The sequence below is a fragment of the Oratosquilla oratoria genome, unplaced genomic scaffold (genome assembly GCF_046742065.1).
Source record: "Oratosquilla oratoria isolate Oo_2021 unplaced genomic scaffold, ASM4674206v1 SCAFFOLD137, whole genome shotgun sequence".
In the NCBI taxonomy this organism is placed as follows: Eukaryota; Metazoa; Arthropoda; class Malacostraca; order Stomatopoda; family Squillidae; genus Oratosquilla; species Oratosquilla oratoria.
In genome coordinates, this window is record NW_027467493.1 from 35,001 (window position 1) to 42,500 (window position 7,500).

The following is a 7,500-nucleotide window of genomic DNA, read 5'->3' on the forward strand; positions in this document are numbered from 1 at the left end:
AAAAGGTCAGAATACATAGACTTATATAGTAAAGGAGAGGATCATAGTGAACATAAAGAGAACCGATAGGAAATTGTGGTGTGAGGGAACCTATGGGAGAATAGAACGCCGTATATGGGTCAGCCAATCAGAGGCTTGGAACGATGCGTCAGGGAGTAGAGGTCATCAGTCGCGTATTAGGCTTCGGGCGAAGCACATCTCTCCTGGCGGACGGTATGACCATGAATTCCTGTGACTGAAGGTTCATGGTGGGCATGTTGGCTTGAATGAGGAGGGCCTCGAGGATCTGTAGCCGTCTTGTATCTTGAGCCTGTCCTATGATTTTAGTGTTTTCAGCCATGGTCTGTCTGGTAAGAATAGTGTTGTGGTGAGATTCTGTGTGTGTCTTAGGTGTACCATTTTATAAGTGTAATGTAATTCTTCTAGAGAGTCTAGTAGTGCAGTATCCTATGTATGAAGAATGAAGGGACTCACAGTTCCCTTGTTTATAGGAGAATTTATACACTAGATGGCTGCGTTGCAACTCAGAAGGAGCGGGGGAAGGGTTATTCTTTAGTAGGAAATTCGAAGTTTTCTTGTTTTTGTAGTAGATGACGAAGTCCACCCGGTCGACAGGATTGGCAGGTTTGACATGACGTTTGATGATTTGCTAATCTAGAAATTGAAAGAGCCACACAAGTATTAGTAAATAATGGCTATTCCAACCAAGACATTTCTAAGGTAATTAAAAGGCAAATCAACAAATGGTACGACCAAGCTCCAGTCCTCCCCAATTCAGGCCAAAACTTCTCGTAAGATACACACATACACCTCTCACGAACAGAGCCACAACACATGCACAAACATCTACACTTACTTTTTCTTCGACTTAAATTCGCTTCCTTTCTAACTTTCTCTTCTACTACATCTTCTCATTTCAGTTTACCTCCCACTAAAGATTTTTCCGTTTTTCCACCTTTCTCTACTACTACGCCTCCTACCATTTTCTAAACTTTCGTTGGTGATCCTAACCCCGTTGGTAATCCTAACCCCCGGCATCAAGCGCTGCCCTCCAAGCTCCCGGTCCAGTTCTCCCAAGCCACGACAACAAATAAGCCCCTAATCGCTCGCAATTCGCCCGGTGGCAATAGCCCTCTTTTATACACTACTATCTTTTCATTCTCTAACAGACATTCTTCCCCTCCCACAAAACCCGATCCCGCGCAAGCGAGGTGGTCTTTTCTTAGAATCCAGAATCCAGATTGCTTTTGAAAATGTACATAGTGTACGAAACGTCAAGCTCCAGTATAACGCTACTCTTCTCCCTTCTGAGTTTGAATCATGTCCTTTGGACCTGCGATAGCAAACTTACCTCCTGAAGCCAAGTCTATAGTTAGACGTATTGAAACTCTACACAAGAAGATCATCAATGCATCAATTGCTATTTTCTTCAATGAAACCTGTATATATGTATATATATACATATATGTATATATACATATATATGTATATATATACATATATATATATATATATATGTATATATATACTGTATATACTTATATATACATATACATACATATATATATGTATATATATATATATACGTATATACATACGCATATATATACATATATATATATACATACATATATATATATATATGTATATAAATATACATATATATGTATATATATACATAAATATACATATATATATATACACACATATATATACATACATATACATACATACATTTATATATATATATATATTTATATACATATATATACATATATATACATGTATATATATATATACATATATATATACATATATATATACATATATACATATATATATATATCTATATACATGTATATATATAAATATATATACATATATATATATACATATATACATATATATATATATATATATATATATATATATATATATATATATATATATATTTATGTTTAACTAACTCCGCCACCGGGACTTGAGCACTTGGCTGTGTGAGTGTTGACCATAAGGTAAGGGCGCCACCATTGTTCTATGCAGGGCGTACAAGAGGAATGGTCTGGAAATTGTCCTGACCATTCCCCGACGTCAACTCGCACGGCACAAGTGCGTAAAGTGTGTGAAGTTCCGACTAATAGATTAATAACATTTAACAAAGTATGTGCTATTTAATTCATCTTTGATTTCTGGAAGACCAAGAACCAAAAACCCGTAAATTAAGGAAACCACAATAAACCGGACAAAGAGTCTTTGACTTTCCGCGAAGTCCGTCTCTCCGCCTCAGACCCTGAGACCAAGAGTCTCGCCTTTGAAGGATTCCCTTTGGTGGACGATAACTCAACTCAGCTTCTGGAGGTACTCTTTCACCAACACGAGTTTACACATTTCATAAACAGCTCCAAGGAATTTGCTCGAGAGCGGAGAGGTAAAGGATGAGGGGGAAGTTTATTTAAAAGAAAGAAATTAAGAAAATATTTCCGGTTCAATGGTGAACACACACACACACACACACACACACACACACACACACACACACACACACACACACACACACACACACACACACACACACACACACACACACACACACACACACATATATATATATATATCCACACATATACATATACATGTATATATATATATATATATATATATATATACATATGTATATATATATATGTATATATATATGTATATATATATATATATGTATATATATATATATATATATATATATATATATATAAATATATATATATATATATATATATATATATATATATATATGTACGGTTACAACGTGGTTAGTGCTGTGGTGTTTGGCGAGTCAATCTGGGAAGACAGTTTCCAAGGACCACGGCAAGTCCCTGCGCCATCCACCTCTCTGATGACTGGGGACTACTTTTTATAAAAAGGACCAGGACTTCGTGAAGCATAGCGAGAAAATCTTCGAGGAGGGAACTAATAAAGTCCCAGAAGATCCTCGAATGGTCCTGAGCCACGAAGAGCTCCAAGAAGAAATTGTGGAGCTCTTGAGGGCTATCTGAAGGAGAAGACGCCGAAAAAGGTGCAAGAGAGATCGATGAGACGAACTTCAGCACCGAAGTCCACCCGACGGTAGCTGCCAAGTAGGTCCTTATGGAAACAGAGGGCAGTCGAAGATTTTATTCAGCTGAGGAGAGCCCCGAGGATGACTCGATTAACCATATGCAACCTCGAAGGTTTCGAGGTTTGATATGAATTAATCCATTCATTCTTTGGGGCTCCCACTCAGAGGAATAAAATCGTTTGCCGCTCGCCAAAGTAACGTTTTGGCCTCGGCGAATCGATGCCCCTGTGTCTGGATCTACAGCGTATTTCTGAAAGACGTCTCCACGGTGACACCGTGTCACAAGAGAAAAAGAAAAAGAAGAAAGAAAAAAGAGAGAGAGCTCTCAGAAGTATAGACTCTCATGCGGATAAGATATCTCGATTGACCTCTGCAGGACCCGACTCATCTGCGTGGCAAAGCTATTTCTTAAAAAAAAAGAACAAAAAAATCGGCGCTAGCCAGATTCTGATAGCCACCGACTTCACCGACAGAGACAATCTCGGGAAACCTGAGTTGGATTCCAAAAGACTGCCATACTCCGAAAGACTTTGGCACACGACAGAATAATATTGAAAACGGACTCCGACTTACTCTGAGAGCCCCTATTGAATTCTGGCAGGCTCTGAGAGATTGACAGACTGACAGACACAGACGGCCACAACAAATATAAGGTCATGGATAAAAGTAGAACGGATGAGGCGTCCTTGCTGTTGGGATCCTGTGACCGATCTAGATCCTTTCTTCATTTCTTTCTAATTAGTGAAGGCGACGTGAATAGGTCTACTAATCTCGCTACCACTAGCTACCTACTCCAGCCAATAATGCTAGCAATCGGTCTAGGATTACATCTATCATTCACCGCAATCTCTCAGCGGTTACAATATCGTTTGCAATGTCACTCACGCTGGTCTTTTCGTTGTAATCACCTGGCGTAGTACAACCACATCGTCAGAGTTGGCTAAAATGATTGCAACACTAACAGGTCCCTGCAAGTACGATATACATTATCGGTCGCGCGTTGATGACAGTAAGAGAACACTTTGATATCAAGGCTGAGTCTGACTGAGGCACTGACTGGGTGCCATCAAGCAGTGCCGAGGACTCTGAAATTAGAGGAGTCTGCCAGGCCATCGCCTTCCTTTCTTAGTCACTCAGACTTCCTGCCAACTTTAATTGGATAGCAAACGTCAGTCTTCAAGTCTTTAAGATGAGACCTTTATGGTTTTGTGCTAGTTAATGAATACTCTAATTAACGCTTTGTGACCATTTTGGCTTTCATTGTTTTATTCTGGTTAATTCCAGACAAGTTTATTCGGCTTAGGAAAGCTTCTCGGCCTTAGTGGGTTAGCCTCACAATGGTGAGGAAAACTTGGTGCAACATACGCAACCCGTTAAGTTATGGATTACTGTTGGCTTTAATATTGTAGTAGAATGAAAGCTTATTTCAGAGCCAAATGACATTATTCAGCACGAGTCGGAGCAAAATATTTCAGAAAAAGTAACCGTCTTTAATACTCGGGCCGCGCGGTAACCCAGTGGATTACGCGTCGAACTCGTGAGTAGGTGGTTGCGAGTTCGATTCCCGGGACCCACCGTTGGGTTTCTGCGTTAGTTCCTGACACCAATGACCAGGCGTGGAGGTGACCCGACATCGGCCTAAAACTCACTGTGGTTCTTCTCTACGTTGGAGTCTGTCGGAGTCTGACGTAGTTTCTGTATTAACTTGAAGAAGAAGTTGGGAGACTATTTCGACTCTGTCTCCTCATTCTTTACTCCGAACTTTCTGTCGCTTGCCAAAGCATTTCAGAATATGGCGAAGCCTTACTGAATCCAAGCCCGATTTACGATTTTTAATCTTTATTCCAATTATTTGATTTTTTTTTTTTTTTAACTTTTGTGGTGAGATGAGTCGGGTCCTTCGGCGACATTTTTTTTTTTTTTTTTCAGCTAGTTTAGAGCCCTGAGAGCTTTTTTTTCTGACACGGAGCCTTCGTGTAAAATAGGGCCGTGGAGCCGTCTTGCAGCAACGCGCTGTGCGTCCACGCCCAGCCCATGATGCCACTCTGGCGAGCGGCAAACGATTTTATTCCTCTGAGTGGAGCCCCGAACAATGAATTGATCAACTGATATCTTACCTCGAAAACTTCGAGGTTACATATGACTGATCGAGTCATCCTCGGGGCTCCCCTCAGCTGAATAAAATCTTCGACTGCCCTCCGTTTCTATGAGGGCCTGCATGAAGGACTTGGGTGGACTTCAATGCTGGAGCTCGTCTCTTTGTCGTTATCTCTTCCAGATGACTACTCAAGAGCTCCTTAAATTTTGCTGGAGCTCTTCGAGGTTCAGGACCATTGGAGAATCTTCTGGGACTTTATTAGTTCCCTCCTCGAGGAATTTCCGCTCTGCGGCGTAAGTATTGGTCCTTCTTCAAAAAATAGTCCCCAGTCACCAGAGCGGTGGATGGCACAAGGACATGCCGAGGTGCTACGAAACAGTCTTCCCAGATTGCCTCGCTAAACAACCACAGCACTAACCACGTTGTAACCGTGTATATATATATATATATATATATATATATATATATATATGCATACATATTCATAGATATATATACACATAGATATATATTTAGATTGTATGATATATATTTAGATTGTATGATTGATGTCGCTGTCCACTAGCGAATTTATTCACATATATATATATGTATATATATATATGTGTGTGTGTATGTGTGTATGTATGTATACACACACACATACACACACACAACACATGCACACACAACACATACATACACACACATATATATATACACACACTCACACACACACACACACAACACATACATACACACACACATATATATATATACACACTCACACACACACACACACACACACACACACACACACACACACACACACACACACACACACACACACACACACACATATATATATATATATATATATATATATATATATATATATATATATATATATATACATGTACTGTATATATATATATATACAGTATATATATATATTTATATATATTATGGGAAAGGTGGAGGGGGAAACACGGGTCTTTATCTGAATATTGAGTTTATTCCTGACCGGTTTCACTCACAATAGCTTCTTCAGAGGAGTGTTACTCTGGGTCAAAGTTGGTGGTGTATAGTGCGGAGAGGTCGATGGCTGGTACTAGTATAGCACGTCAAACAGCATCGGTATAACATATATACAGTAATATAATATAATACAATAATAATTATATAATAGTATAGCATAACATGGTACATGACATAATATACAATATAATATATAATATGATATATAATATAATATAATAGTAAAATATAATATAATATAATATAATATAATATAATATAATACAATTAATATAATATAATCTAATATAATATAACATATCATATAATATAATAACATAATAATTAGCATCGATACAGAATGCATATATTAATAAAATTATAATGATAATAAAATACATGATTTTTAATCAATGAAAATATATATGATAACAAATGTCACCATGATGTTTTGTTATGTTATAAAATCCCCGTGTTATGTCCACTTTATGTCGCCCACTTTTTGGTTTATGTTGGGTTTGGTAGCTGTGTGTCATTCTTCAACTCTTTTCCTTCTTCTCTTTGTCAATCCTTTTTCAACCACTTCTGATTGTAGCCAATCGGGCATATGACCTTCTTGTTCTATATGTCCCACCATCGCGTTGGAAAGCCTGTGGTATTTTAGGTTCTGCTTTGTCTTCTTTGATTCTGGTCATAAGCCCTCTGTGGGTCTCACCATAGTATGATTTGCCACATTTGCTGCTGCATCGTATCCTATATACAATACTTAGGTCGTTAGTTGTTTGTGTCGTTGTTGCTATTATAAGATTTTTAATTTTCTTTCCTGCTTCGCTGATAATTTCTAGTCCTAATGGTCGTATTGCATCCCCCAGTGATTGTGAGAAATCGGAGCCTGGTACGACAAGGTATCTAGTTTCTTTCTTGACCACTTTTTCTTTTCGTTGCCTGATACTTTTTGCTTTTTTCAAAGATGTAGGTATTAGCGCCTCTGGATATTTTAATGCTCTGAAAGCTTTTGTAATATGTAGAATTTCTTCGCCTTGAAACTCTTTGCTGCATATCTCTAGTGCCCTAAGAAAAAAAAAATATATATATTATTCCTACTTTGGTCCGTTCATTGTGTGCGATGTAGAAGTGTATTAAATCGTCTTTGTTTGTTGGTTTTCTGTATACTTTGAAGAGTACTTTGTTTCCCTGTCTGTATATCTCCGTGTCACGGAAGCGTAGGTGACCGAGAGACTCCTTCTCCATAGTGAGCTTTGATCCTGGTTGCGAGCAACATTTACCAATG